The sequence below is a fragment of the Corvus brachyrhynchos genome, unplaced genomic scaffold, assembly GCF_000691975.1.
Source record: "Corvus brachyrhynchos isolate BGI_N302 unplaced genomic scaffold, ASM69197v1 scaffold91, whole genome shotgun sequence".
Classification (NCBI taxonomy): Eukaryota; Metazoa; Chordata; class Aves; order Passeriformes; family Corvidae; genus Corvus; species Corvus brachyrhynchos.
Window position 1 is genome coordinate 2,776,263 of NW_008236442.1, and position 15,351 is coordinate 2,791,613.

The 15,351-nt window shown below is 40.0% G+C and overlaps 1 long non-coding RNA gene across 1 annotated transcript; it reads left to right on the forward strand.

Moving 5' to 3' along the window:
• The first annotated feature begins 1,013 nt into the window (after positions 1 to 1,013).
• On the forward strand, positions 1,014 to 14,644 carry LOC108449867. The gene is made up of 3 exons (XR_001866159.1): positions 1,014 to 1,191; positions 6,767 to 6,890; positions 13,660 to 14,644. It is a non-coding gene; the product is annotated as an uncharacterized LOC108449867 (long non-coding RNA).
• The last annotated feature ends 707 nt before the right edge of the window (positions 14,645 to 15,351 follow it).

A 15,351-nucleotide genomic window follows, 5' to 3' on the forward strand; every position in this document is an offset into this window, starting at 1 on the left:
GTGATCCAGCTTTATCAGAAGTCAGTGATCAGAATTGCTGCCTGGCAGAAGTTCTCTGATGTTCATGTATGTGATCCTAACACTCCTGGCCACAGTCCAGGTACCTTAGGAGTTACTCCTCTTGCAGGTTCTTGGCAAGTGCCTGTCACCTTGTGTGTTTGTCTGAGGAGGCAGCATGAGCACAGGGAGAGCTTGGCTGGTGCTGGTCAGCTCCTTCTGGATGCCTTTGGTTATGAGCCTGGTGATTTATTTGCTTCAAATAGATATTATAATTTTTAGTCTTCTATATTTATCCACGTTCTGTCATTTAGTTCCATCTGCTGTACATGGGAAAATGGAGTCTTTATTTTAGAATTCAAACTGCTGTCAGCTTGAGGCTTTCAGACACTGGCAGTGCTTAGAGCTGGACAGGACCCTTGTTTTCAGTCTGCTCTCTGTTTTCAGTCTAGAATCATGCATTCTGTGATTCTATTCTATGAATCTTTGCCTCTTAATTCATTTTTGTTCTCCAGTTGCACATTGCTGGCTGATATCCAAAGTATACAGCAATCATGCAGGAGGTGTTTGGTGCCTTGCAGGGTGGGGAGATGCCCATGCAACTCTGAGATTCCTCTTCTTGGGAGTATTTTAACCATGCTCAGAGAAATAAGGGATGAGACCGAATTACAGCCATCAGGTCAGAGCCACTGTTCCAAAACAAGTAGTGTGGGCTTAGTTGCCAACCTAACTGTATTGGTTTTCATTTGCTAAAAATCCCAGTGAGAGCCAAAGGTACTCCGACAAGCCAGTTTGCTGTTCCTCTTGCTCAGCAGATCAATGGATTAATACTCTCTATCATTTTCATATGACTCTGAAAGGCTTACAGAAATAAACTTGCTGCAGAGGATCACCTTCCAGTTTCCGTGCATTTATAAATGCCATCTGTTCGTATCTGAGAGCTGGGTGTTATGGTAACCTGAGTGCTTAAACTTGAGCTAATTGCAGACTACATGCCCATACTCAGGGAGCACAGATGCATGTGGGTGCATAATGTTGGCACGAGGATGGCACAGGGAAAATCCAGAATATGGGAAGGCTTTGGAGGGATCTCTCTTGTGACAGTGGTCTGGTTGGAAGCAGGAGGTCCTCTCCTCCACAAGCCCAGGAAGCAAGGAGGGTTACTTGTAGTACTACCACATGCCCAGAGGCCAGGTAACAAATTGTCTGCTTTCTTGGAAACTGTAGGGTGAACTTTGGGGGAAAGATAAGGGCAGGGTGAAGTCTCTATGCTGAAATTTTATTTTTCTTACAAACTTTGAGATGCCTTGTGTGTGATTCAATGTGAAAGTACCACCAGTTCATTCCATCTGTACAAAGAAAAGCTCATGATCACTGTGGCTGTGAATTTGAATCATCCTGCATACAACTCTGTGTGTCTTTACTGAATTTCTAAGATTATTCTTCATAGAAAGTGTGGCATAGGTACACAGCATTTTTCAAAATGCCTTGTGCTTTTAAAAGTGTCCTTCTGCGTGTGGCTGTGTAGATCTAATAAAAGTTAATAAAACAATTTCCAAAAGCTGGACAGGTACATGGCCTCATTCCCCGTAGTTGACTCTTGTATTAGCCAGTATCCTGCTCCTGTTTTCTTGCTTTGTGCATCCATTAATTATGGATCAATTATTCAATTCTTTAGGAACTCAGGAGTTGCCTGGGCTACTGAGTTGTGAAATTAAAGCAATGCCACAATGAACAGGAAAGAACATACATTTACTTCAGGGCCACCCTCCTTCTGTACTGATATTCCTGGGACAAAAGTGGTTTTTTTCAGTCAATATTTAAGGCAATTGGTGTGATTGTCCATTTCCCCACACTGCTTCCAACTCTTCCAGCATATTACTTATCAAGATCTTCTTTCTGAGTGACAATCCTTCCCCACTTTTTAATGGCACAATCAAAATCTGAAAGCCAAATGCCTGTTATCACTGTAGGTGCAATTCACTATGCTCTGAATGTTTCCTAAACAAAGCACAACTACCAAAAGAACAACTGCTTTATGAAGTGAATCTTGAACTTCAGTAAAATGTAGCCACCAAGAATCAGATTACTAAATAGAGTATTAATTTTCTATTTGGCATGCTGGCAAAGGTGTCTGAATCCAAACTGAGAGCAGTGACTTCTCAGCTTCTGGGAGCAGGAGAAGCAGCACTCTCCATCACATTGCTCATTCTGCCATCACCGTCATTCTTAAGATTGCACTTTGATTCCTCCAATATGTAGCTGGTTAAATCAGTTTACCTTTGGGGAGTGAAGTTTCAGATGACGAGTCTTTTGCCAGTAAAAATTGTTTGCTTTTGAAAAATGTTCTCCAGTGTAAGAATCTGAATAAATTTGAAACCAAATATTTACACAAAATCGAACTATGCTAACAAATGAAGATAATGGCCTGTTTTTCATTGCCTTACCCTTTGTTCAGTCATCTACATTAATCAAGTTAATCAATTAAGCAAATTACAGGAAAGATCTAACACTTTATAGCTTTTTTTTTGCATGGAGAAGAAAGGGAAATTAAGCTGATATTGTTTTCAAATATCTGTTCTTCTGCTAAAGTGCCAGGTTTTTACAGAGTGCTGTAAATGCACAGTCTCCCTGGTAAAAACTGCTGTACTGTAATTTATCTTTAACAATGCAGCAGGAAGTCAGCTCTGTATACATAGGAAGGAATGTCTGTGCTGCTGAGAACCAACCTGCTACTGTCAGAATTCTTTAAAACCTCAGGACAAGGGGTGCAAACCAGTTTGGGCAAAGATCTCCTTCAGTTCCTTTACAAAATGCTTCTTCTGTGCTGTGTAACAAAGGGTTGTTCACACCACTGCCCCAAGGCTTCCTTGGACATCTCAGAAAAACACTACTTAGAACAATCAGTTTTGGGACCCCAACCTTCCTCTCTTATTAGTGAAAAAATATTTAGGGCTTCTAGTTCATTCATGAAACCAAAGCTAGATACTGGATGATGCATAGTTTAAAAAAACCCTCTTTATTCTGTAATCTTCCAGATGGACACATTTTGTTGTTGGGTTTCCAGAGAGGTCATCATGACCTCCTGTGATGGGAAAGACTGTCTTCTCTCATGTGGTCTGTGAAGGTGTAAAGTATATAAAATGAAAGCTCGAAGTATTTATTTTGTACTTTAGGTTTTAGCATTTCAAATGGGAAGAAGACTTACTTCAAGGTAGTCACATAGCATTGTTTTTTGGGTAACATAAATAGCCTACAACAATGGTCTGTTTAGGCTGGGCTTGTTCACATGATACTTCCAGAAATTCTCACTGAGCAGGAAGCAATAGTGTATCCCAGTAATTCAGAGAAACTTTTTGGTTGTGTGATTAACATAGAGTAACAATATAGAGATTTTTTTAAAATTAAAATTATTAACCTTTGAAAAATACGTGTTGAAAGTTAGTTTGTCAGTTTAGAAACAAAAGGGTAAAGTTTCCCTTAGTCTATATTGAAAGCTTCAGCCTACACATATTTGCAAGTTTCTCCCAAAAAATACTGCTCAGGTGTAATAGCTGCCAGAGGATGGTGAGACAGCGCACTGCTCTGGTGTTAGTCATTCATTGACAAACTGCCTGCTTTTGCCACTAGATTTATATAGCCATTTAAAGAGAGAAAATTCAGGAGCTGTAGACTAGACTAGAGCAGCATAATGTGCTATTTCTCCATCTAATGGAAGTATTGGCTTCCGTGGTCACTCTTCTGTCTGCCCATGAAATTCTGTGCCTTGAAAGGCAGGCATGTTTTATGTAGGACAAACCTAATTAAAAGGGCTCTTTTTTCTCCTCCTAAGGGAACATTTTTAGAGGTCCTATATTATCTGTCTATACTAGGTTCAACCCCACTCTCAAGACCAGACTTGTCCATCGTCATTGACGGCCACACTGTCCATGTGAGAGGGACAGACCTGGAGGGGATCTGAGCTTTCTTCATTCTCATGGTCTGTACTGATATTCCTATACTTCAGTAAACTCAAGTCCAGTCTCCTTCAGGTTTCAAATCCATGTCTTCCTGAGATGAACACAGATCTCTTCAACTTACCTATGTTGGAACCATAATGATCCTATGGATGGGTTTGCCCAAATCTGCTCCCAAACCAGAACTCATCTTGCAGTACAGATGCAACAGGATCACTTACAGAAGTTGGTTTGTGCAGGAACCAGGGACTGCAAGCTTAGAAAAGTTGCATATCTGGACCTCAGTTCAGCACTCCTTTTAATGGGGCCAATCATATCAGCTCCAAAAAGCACCTTGAGCAATTTAGATAAGCCATTTAGTAAGCAGTGCTATTAATAGACTCTGACAGCCAAATGGGGATAACACTTCTCACTGCTATAAATTAAAGGAGGGCTTTTCCTTTTCTCATGAGGAGTTGGAATAGTGTTAGCAACCATGGCAAACACATTTCCTGATTGCTTTTTCCTTTCTGTCTAACTTGAGAATACATCACTTTGGGGACTGTATCACTTCCCGAATTGCTCCTGTTTGCCTTCCCCTGCTGCTGCCTTCTCTGTCAGCAGTCTGGGATGCAGCCCGTGACATTTTTCACTCCTTGTCTCAGAGGCACATGGTGCTGAGTCCTGCCCAGATGCTCTTGCAGGCCTTTCTGTGAAGTCTAAGGATAGTGCTGTTCAACTGAGTGATACTCATAGCAAGAGAGGCAGGTCTTGAGAAAGAAAGTCAGACTAAAAGCAGTCTTGCCTCAGATGTTGCAAACAGTTGAAGGAGAACTTGATTTCAATTTAAAGGACACTTCCTCTTTGCCAGTTCTGAGGTGCAGGGTGTAGTAATAAGAGATGATTATGCCACACAATAGCCTGAGTATAGTAATTAAAGCAGGGTGAAATTAAAACAGATTTCTTCATATACAGCATGATGTAATGATTTCTGTCATGCTTACAGCCAGCAATGAAATTAGAAATTCATTACGTACCCAAACTAAGCAAATATTTAAGGCTGCAAATAGTACATAAGTAATAAAACCAAAGCCAGTCTGAGGACCCAAAGGCTGGGTGCATTTCCTACTTTATTAGACCAGAATAGAAGAAACTAGAAATAACCATCCACCTGCTCTGAGCACCCTGCCAATTATTTCAAACTACAAACCCAAAATGCAATATGAACAGCTCCCTGCTTTAGCAAAGCACAATACCCACCCATATGTTCTTACCCCTCCTTTCCCACCAGCACTTTAATTCATTTCTCTCTCTCCCAGTGCCAGGTCAAGTAGAAGTATATTACAAGCACTGCTGATAGATGCAATAGCAAAGCATTCTTTTCCTCATTTTTCAATGAAAAGTAGGGAATGTTGCCTAAAGTGCAATGAAAACATGTTACAGTGTCTGTTTCTAGAAGTAGGCTTGTAAATTATTAGGCTTTTGTTCCTTGTTCTGACTTTTCTTAAGAGACTGCTTTTTCTCTTCTGTGCTTAGCTACTCTGTAATATTTTGACCTAAGAACTTCTCCTCTTCTCTCTTCTACCTTTTAACTCACTAAAGCTTGAGAGGATGAGTAGCAATATTGCTTTTAGCAGGAGGAAAGTATCTGAAAAGCTGCTGATGTTCTTGCTTTTCAACCACCACATCTTTCTCTTCTTTAATTAAGTTCAAGGTGAAGGTTAAGTTCAACAGTGAGTCATGTATTATCCTGACAGAATTAACGCCTTAACAGTTAACATTCTTAATAATTAATTTTACAGGTATTGCTATTATTTAGATATAAACCAAGAAAACTGTTTTTTCCAGACACATAAGAGCAATTCTGTGTTACAATAATAGTTGTGAAACCATAGATGAAAACTTATCATCCTGGAAATCTATGGCAGAACTTCTCAGAATGCCAGTACCTATATTTTCAAACAAATTAAGTGACTGAATCAGTTTGAAAAGCTCAAATCAGTCACAGGCAATGTCATTGCAACATACAGATGGTTTGGGTGGGTCTGTGAATCTGTTTACAGACTGCAAACTAACCTCATGGCAGTGAGAGCAGAATTTAGCAAAGGACTGCTGAAAGAATTTAAGAAATTCAGATGCCCATATCCATGATTTCTCCTTCCGCTCCCAATACACATATTTTCCATTCATGCCTCAATTGACTGCCCACAACTGGGTGTAAGGCTGCAGACACACATCCTCTTCTGGAGCATCTGTGCTGCTTAAAGAGGTTCTGCCCCCAGCCCACACTCATCTGTCTCCTCTCTCTCTTGCTCTATCTCTAGTTTTCTAAAGTCACCTGATTTCTTCCAAGCCTTCCAGATGTCTATCCAAATCTCATTGATATTACCAAGAACCACTGAAGGCTGGGCCACAAAGTAGGAAATGAGGAATTCTTTCACTGAAAGGAAAAAACATTATTTTCCCTTTTCTAATTAAGGAAAATAAGAGGAAAGGATGAGATGTATTTTTTTTTCAGCCCAAAGTCCAGGACAAAAGGTGGATTTCTCATTGGCTTCACTTTGTTGTTTCCTTCATTTTTATGAAGGAAATTTTTTATGAAGCAGAAATCCCAGCATGGTGCATGTACAGTGTTTTTCAGATCTGCTCTGAGTGGTTCTGCAGGGGAACCACCCCTTCTGCAGAGAGTGCACACGATCCCCAGCCATGAGAGGCTCTCTGTACCTTTCCCTCTTCCCTTCTCCAGTATGTATCCCTCAGGTTTTGGTACAATATATGGCATATAAGCTCTGAGCTGAAACTCAATGTACATATTTCTTGCTGTTTCATTTCAGGAGACATGCTCTCTTGGTGCATAAATAAATCTGAAGGTGACTACACCAGATGAAATATTAATAAAAACTCCTCCTTTTCACTTCTGCCATACCTTTGGTGGTTCTTTGCATCCAGTCAAACCAGGTAAGTGACTTTCTGAGCTGCAGCAGATGCTGCCTCTTCCTTCTGATCCCTCATACACCCCTGCTGCAGCTCTGGAGCCCTGGCTGGCTGCTCCCAATATTTTTGGTCCCTGTGTGTGCTTCAGACTCCCTGCTGTGCACAGCATCCTCCTGCTCACTGCATGATGTATTCCCTGAAACCTCTCTCTGGTCAGGTTTAGCTGCTGTGTTGATCAGGAACAATGCTCCTGATCCCAAAATGGACACCTGGCAAAAGCAATGCCCTTTCAAAGGATCTTGCAGCAGAGGCTGACAATAAACAGATGCTCTCACTCATGGGGAAACTGGAAGTCTTTGCTTAATCAAAAGGTGTTGTATGGCCTATTTAATATTAATAAAATTGTCTTTTAAGCATAATTCAGAGAAAACTTTGATACACAACTTGCTTTCCGTGTTTTATAAAAAGGCTGAAAAGTGCTGCAGCATTTCTAGACTGTTCCTTTTCATTGTTTGAGTGGCAGCAAACAGTGATGTGTTACTCACAGGTGCCTTTGCTTGGATATAAAAGCTTGTCTGAAGTGGCATCAAGACTTCCCTTAAATGCCCTGACCAACAAAAGGGGAAAAGAACCAATTTATGGGCGTGGCTTCTAAAATTCCATACTCAGTGCCCTTTAAGCATTGCAGTCCCATATTCTTGAGATTCCTTCCAGATATACTGTCAGACTTAGAAGTGAGTAAAGGCGAACTTTATTAAATAAGTTCATTATAATGGTATTTCATAGGTTTGGGTTTGTGATTAATGGATTGTAAATTTATACTTTAGACTAGAAGAATATGATCATATAAATTGTCTTATTGAAGTTAACAGGGCTGTTCTTTGAAGAAAAATGCCACTCAGCAGAACACTTAAATGTATGCATAGCTCTAAGCATATGTTTAAGTTCAAATGAAGTTAATCTTTTGGTTTTAAGAGAGCTTGACTGTGCTTAGGTTCCTTAAAACATTTATATTAATATATAGGGTGGCTGCTGCAGTTGCCTTGGGGTGTCATTAATGATTTAAAAACAATAGTCTTTCTAAGCACTCATGAACTTAGGTAAGAGAACAACTATTAGTTGGCAACAAGGTTAAAGCCTTAAAAACTCTATCATCAAGTTTATGTTTATTAAACTTTCATATGCATTTTGCACATGCAAAGAGGAGCATTTAACTGCATACCAGTTGCTGAAGACTGGTACCTGCTGCCAAGTGTTGTAAATAAAAAGTTGCCAGAGTGCAGTTCAAGAATGGTGGTAAGGAAAGGATTTGCTACTTCTAATATTTCTGCCCAAATAGAAAAAAATGTTGTGGACTTGCCCTGAAAATCACTTTCTGTGGGTTATTTTGGAATATCCTTTCCCTGACAGACTAACAGTACTTCATGGAAGGATGGGAAGGAACTCTCTGTGGTCATAGTGCTTTATAGTGGCACAGCACAGCGTGATGAAGGAGCATTGCTGACACAGCAGCCACTTCAATGCATCTCCCTTACAGCAAAAGCTGCCCTGCATAAGGGTAGTTTGAAGGCAGAAGTTCATTTATTATATTTTTGTAACAAAGACACCTGATGTCTTAATTACAAGCAACTGATACAAAACTAACAGGAACATTCTACATTATTAAACAAGGGTATCAAGGTTGAACGTATTTTTTGCTCTATACACGTAGGACACTGTATATACAAAGGAAACTTTTAAAGTAAGCATTCCAAATCTAAATCTCAAGGTCCCTATCAGAGGTAATCTATCAAGAAACACAAAACAAACAGCACGGTTAATCCCCTGCTTCTGAAGTGTATTTGTAGGTTACTTGGCAGCACAAAGCAATCACCTGCTCCGCAGAGCATCCTTTCCCTCGTTTAGAGAAAATCAGCCCTTAATTTTTTCTCCCCTTTAATTTCCAAGTTAATTTTTACAAGAGACTCCAGGTCTTTCCATATCTGCAGCTACCTCCTCTCCAAAACTGAAGGATAGTACTACGACATGGGTGTGTGGTGTTCATACCTTAAATTGGCCCCAAACCTACTGATTTCCTTTAGCAAGGAGTTTCATTCACATCAAAGAGGTGAATAACAAGGTACAGCAAAGGTTACAGTCCCTCTGGCCTTTTATCTAAAGTAAAAATAATGAAGGACAGAACAGCATTGATGATGATTGATCAAGTCTAACCCCTTTACATTTGAGCAAACCTTCCTCATCATCATTTTACATGACTGAGATCAGTCACGATTTTGCAAATGACCAGGTACACCCATAAAACCATGGAGAGGGAGGGCCTGTGAGCAGATAACCCCAGAGCCCTTAGTGGCCATTTCTTACCTGTAACATGAACTCCGTCTGCTCTGTAACGCTTGGTTGCTGTTGTCTTGAAAAACACCATTTTCATTTGCACAAATGGGTTGATAATATGACATGTTTTAAAGTTCTCTTCCACATAAATGCACAGAAGTAGCAGGTTCATATCACCAGGCTTTCTGCTGGACCCTAAGTGGTGTAATTCAGAAAAAATTCAATACTGCCTCTTTTTTAAAGCCAGGCACAGGTATGCATGCATTGAAAATAACAAAAGTCCTTATCTGGCTGTGGGAATTGAGAACTAGTACAATGGGTAAATGTTGATTAAATTTCAAATACACTGCACTGGGTAGTGCTTTAATCTTTTTTCTTTTTTTTTTCATCTACTCCCCAAAGAGATGCATATTTTAATTTAAAAGATCTGGAGAAATAAAAAAAAAGGAAGAGAGTAGCACCACCACCAATAGGATGTAGAGAAGTATCAGAGGCTTCATTCAAACATTTTTGGGCTTTTGTACAGCAAAGCTATGAAGGGCTCAGAAATGTACAATCTCAGAAATGTAAGCTTTTAATATTGCTGTTCTGCTCCAGTGGATGGCCACAAGTATGATATTTATAAAGTTTTGTGTTTGTCACTCAAGGACCCAGTGTAAAACCTGTTAAGTTCAGGATTAGAAATATGTTCTCTTCCTTTTTCAAATTCCAGCCTGTACTCTGGAAGTCAAAATGCAAACTTTCTATCACAGGCATTGACAATAAAGATGAAGATTCAATGCCAAATTAGGCCCTAATCAATGCCTCAGTACCTTCATATTTTAATGCACCTAAAACTTATTTAACAGCTTTTAGGATGCTGATGCAAAGGAGGCAACTTCCGTTCCCCTCTTAGCTCCAATTTGGCTCTCAGGAGTTGAGAAGAATCAAAATAATTTCTGTCGTAATAGTCACTGGGATTAGGTGAGTGGTGTCTGAAAAGGACATAGGACACAGAAAAAGGTGTTGTTCTCACTGGTTCTTTTCCAGCTGGAACCATAGTTTGAGTTGTAGTGGATACCCTTTTGTTCTCATACACAAAATTCTCTCTGAGATGGAGTAAGGGAGATGTGAGCAAGTTATCCTCTGGATATTCATTGATTTCAGCTAGAAAAACAGAAAGTAGGAGTAGTCCACCCATAGCTGACCAGTGAACAGAGCTGGCTAGAGTTAATCTTTAAAATACATTGTGCTATGCAAAAATAAAATAAGTGTGACCAATCAATGTGGCATTTGCATGCTTGATGCTATCAAAGTTCAGAGCTGTTGTGGTCTAAATAATTTTCCAACAGAAAGATGTAGATACTTGTTTTGGAAGATCACCTCACTTAATATTTGGCACTTTATTTCTTAACGGATTATTTGAGTAACATTTGGGAATCAATCTATTTTTTTTTTTTTAATTAAAATAATGTAAGGTTGGCCTGTGAGTTGTCTGAGCATTCTTATAAATTTCTTTTGTTTTCAGTTCTTCCTTGAATTAAAAATAACGTTCTGGTGAATGGGAATTTCTTCTGACAGTTGGTATTTAGAGAACCATTTCTGTAGCTGCAGCTTAGAGTGGATGCTAAGGAGTAACAGAAACTTTTAAAATTATAGAACTAATTATCTACACACAGCTGATCAAACACTTTGCACTTCTAGCTGTGAGCACAGCTCACCACATCTGTTGGCCTCTCCCTGGGTAAGTCTGCACTGCAGTTGCTGCTGTGAATGTTATGGAGTGGAGACACACCAAAGGCAGCATTAAACTAACAAGCCTTGGATTTGTTACGTGACAGCACAAAGCTCAGTGGTGGCTTTTTGCCTGGAGTCTTACCCAGCCACTTGCTGGGTGTTGGAGCCAATGGAGGGTTTGGGGGTGCCACAGAGCTGGGCAGCTGCAGCTGCTGCCAGCTGAAAATGCTGCTTGTCCTTCACAACCTCTTTCCTGTACTGTTTCTTGGGTGTTTTTTTTAAAGTTACTTCAGAAAGCTCACTGGACCTGCAGATTGCACGTAATGTTCTTAGAGGACAAAGGGATGACTGTGAATTGGCACAACATCAAAAAGGGAATGAGTCTGGGCAGACTTGAGGTAGTTTATCCCTCCATGAAAAGTTTGAGTATCCTTGAGTTGTAGCAAAGTGAAAGAGGAAATTTGTTAAGATAAGCACAGTCTTCTCTTGAATATATTGTATTGTGACTGTTATTGAACATTCAAAATCTCCTTGTCTCACTTAGATCAAGAGGACTCCTAGAGCTGCAGAATACAAGCACAATTAACATACAACGTGCTCACCCTTGCCTGCCACACGAACGGACTCTATGAAGAGTTGTTAGACTGCAAGAACAACCTTCCTGCAAACACAGAGATTCCCACCTGCAGGGCTAGAAACACTGTCATCCATGTGCCTTGGGAAACCCTCCACTCCTGTCCTGTGTACAGTCACTGCCTTGTGCCATATGTCCAGCTTTATGCATATCCATAATAACAGAAAGACATATGATGATGTGTTTCATGTTTATGTATAAGAATAGTGCTACAAAGCTTTATGATGCTCCATATTCTCTTTGCAAGCAGAAAAGAAGCAGCAGTTTCATTGCTTTTCTTCAGATTCCTGCCATTTTTCCCCTTTCAGGATCATCAATTGTCAGCCCATTGTTTAAAAATCCCTTGTCCTGGTGCTGTTTGTGATGCCTAAAATTCCTGCTTTCTCTAACAAAAGACTTTTTATTGTTACTTTTTTCTCCACTGAATGAGAGAATAAGGGCAAGTGATTTTTGATTTTACCTCCTGCTGCTGAGTTTTCAAATTTTAAAGTGTTAACAAAAGGGAATGCATGTTTTCAGTGTTGAAAGCTTTGATTATACTATGGTAAAAATTTATAAAAATCAAAGGCAGAGAATAGCAAGCTAGAGATATGTGACTCTCTTTAACTGCTGGCCTCCTGTAATAGAAATTGAACTTTGTCAAGAAAGCAAGCTGTAAAGAGAGACTGTTTTACCGAGTCTTAGACTGTATCCATTTTTGACACATTTAGTTAACCTACAAGGGAACAACAGTATTGACATATATCACTTTGAAAAATGCCAGCTGAACGAGGTATTTTTGTTTCCTGGGTTACATGCTGAAGCCATGTCATTTGTTCTGGTTTTTTCAGTCCCTACTAACACATTCTGTTCCTGTATTTTATGATTATATGTTCACTCTCTGAACTACCCCGGAGATATCGATTACATTTTTTGGAGAGTGAACAGTATTTCAGTCTATATGAAACTCTCATTTTAGTTCCTATTTATGTAATCTTTTGGACTAGAAATACAATTAGATGAGTAAAATTATCATCCTAAAGATCCTTTCAATCTGGTAAATTATTTTTGGTAGGGAAACTTCTGGTTCCATAGTTTCCTCAGCTGACATAACACATAAGAAAGATTTGCTCCCAAAGGAGGAAACTAATGAGATTAGTTAAATTTGGGTGTTGTCCCAGTGGGTTTTTGCTAATAATTAATCACTGCCTGCTCCTGTGCCTTTCAAGTCTTCATCCTGGAAGGACAATGAATATTAAGGAAAGGAATCTTTAGGTTTTTTGAGTCTTCATTAAAACTATGGATACAGCTGCCTGCTGAGGCACCTCACGATGCAGATACAGGTCTGGGATTTTAAGATTCAGATCTGTTAAGTTTCAGATCTGTTAAGATTCAGAGCATGACCAGAACACCAAACCAATACGGACAATGTCACCACTGCTGTTATTCACAGCTTGTTTGGTGAGAAGAGTTGGGGTCAGGCTTGTCAACAACATTTGATGTGAACAAAGCTTTTACAAGAGGATTATTCTCTTTTCCTATCATTCTCTTGTCTTCTATTTCCTACATGAGTAGTGAGTGTAATTCTGTGTGGGCAAACTCTGTTCTCTGTGGTGTCCTGCTGACACCCCATCAAATCCTTGTGCTGGTATGATTCCTACTGGTGTGGCTCAGGACCCTGATTTGAGCTTGCTGCTCACTCACTGCTTCCTTCCTGGGTAAACCATCACTTGTTATTTAGGAAGGGAGCTGATAGTGTTGAGAGCAGCTCAGAGAAGCTCTGCTCCCAGGCCAGTGCCAGAAAACAGATGTGTGACATGCCATATCCTTAGCAGATGGACATACCATATGCCATTAAAAGTGGTTATCCAACTTTCTCTCACATTGTGGGTGAACAGCTCTTCTCTTTTGCATCAAAGCCTTAACAGGCAAAAAGAGTGTGAGCTCCTAGGGGATCTCAAAGCAAGATTTCCCAGAGTTTCTCAGCGCTGGATGATTGTGACCCTTTCAAGGGTTTGTCTGCCTGAGAGGTTGCTGTGCCCATATTCCCAGCTGTGGGAGGTACCTGCTCTAACTCTGGGATTACTCTAATGCACATGCAAGTCTGAACTAATTTACTTTGCTTTTCCTAAGGCAGGTTTGGAGCCTGGATAATGTGGTCATGGAGCATCTGGAATGGCTTGGCATGCATGAGGAGCAAGCTCCCATCTCCACAGAGTAAAAGCAGGGCTTACAGGAACCAACCTGGGTGTATCACTGAATTCCAGGAGCAACAGTTCCAGGAGAACTTGGGAAGGAGCAGAAAGCTGCACAATGGCCTAAGAAGAGCTACACACATAACTGATGTACTGGTTAGATATCATGTTTAGGTGGGACACTTCCAGCCTGTGCTTCAGGTACTGAACTGCTCCTGTGTTTTAAGTTCACACTTGGTTTTGGTCCCATGAGTGATGCTATGGAATTGTGTGGTTAAATGGTTTGATGGACTATTGCAGAGGTTCTTTCTGATATTCAGGACAAAAATTATTGCCATGCCACTAGCCACTTATGGCCTTTATAGGAAAGCTGCGATGATCCATATTTTACCATTTTAGGTTATGAGCTGTATAACCAAAGGGACCATCCCCATTTTGGTGAATGGCTGAAAATGTTTACTATAGTAAAAAAATGAAATTATACTCAGAAACATTGCTCTTATAAAATAATTTATGCTGAGAAGATGAGTCTGCTATGAAAAGCAAATGGATTTTGCTGGAAATGGGCCTGAGCAACACTGTTCCAAACTGACTGATTTGACTTCACTATAAATTTGTTTAATTCAGATGAATGACAGGGCTTTGAGCTGGTTGGTATTTTAGGTGGAAATGATACAAAATGGGAGTCAAATGGAAAAGATTTGGGAAAAGTGTTCACAGATAAAGACCTAGACCCAAGCCAGCTCCCAAAAGTGGTTGTTTTTCTGCGCCACGTTATTCAGAAACATGAACTGCAGGAGGGTTGCAGTGAATGGGTTTGATTTTGAGAGTCTACAGCGTAATGTGAGACAATGGGCACATTAAAACCTACATTAAATTGAATAATGAATAATGAAACTACATACAGATTGAATAATGCTGAATCAATACATGAATGGAAGTGTGTGACAGGGGTTGCTATGGCATCTCCCTTATTTAATAAAGGAATAAATAAAGGAATGGAAATCTCCATAAATGGTCTCAGCAGAAATTAGAGCTGCTCCTGGTGGCTCTAATATATGCAGTAGCATTTTGGAAAATTAATCATCTCCCTCCATAAACAAGAATGGGGTTTTTTTGATCATGTTTAAAATGATTTTAATTTGCCTACTTTTATGCCAATTCCAGTTGAACTCTCCCTGATGCTTCACTTGGGGCGTAGGGAAGTTACGAGCATAGAGCTGTAAAAGTGTTTTGTTGAACACTCTTCTAGTTTGTGCTGGACATGTCAGAGGAAAGGCAAAATGCACCCCAAAATGCAGTTCCTTGGAGAATGTGGCACCTAAGCATGAAAGAACTTGAGCCCTTAATTTTATGACTTGACTTAACAAAGAAGGGATAGTAACAGGATTTACTTGATGCCCCTGAGCTGGAAAACCCACACTTACATTCCAGATGGAGCTGCCAGACCACATCCTCGCATGTGTAAAATCAGGGTGTCCGTGGAATGAATTGAATTACACAATTTGGGTGTGGAGACATGAAAGGGCAAGCGAGTTATATACAACAGATTATCAGTCGATGAAGTTATGATCTGGTTTTCCTTGTCAAACATTGATTTTCTCATTTAGCCTTACCCGGATGCGATGAC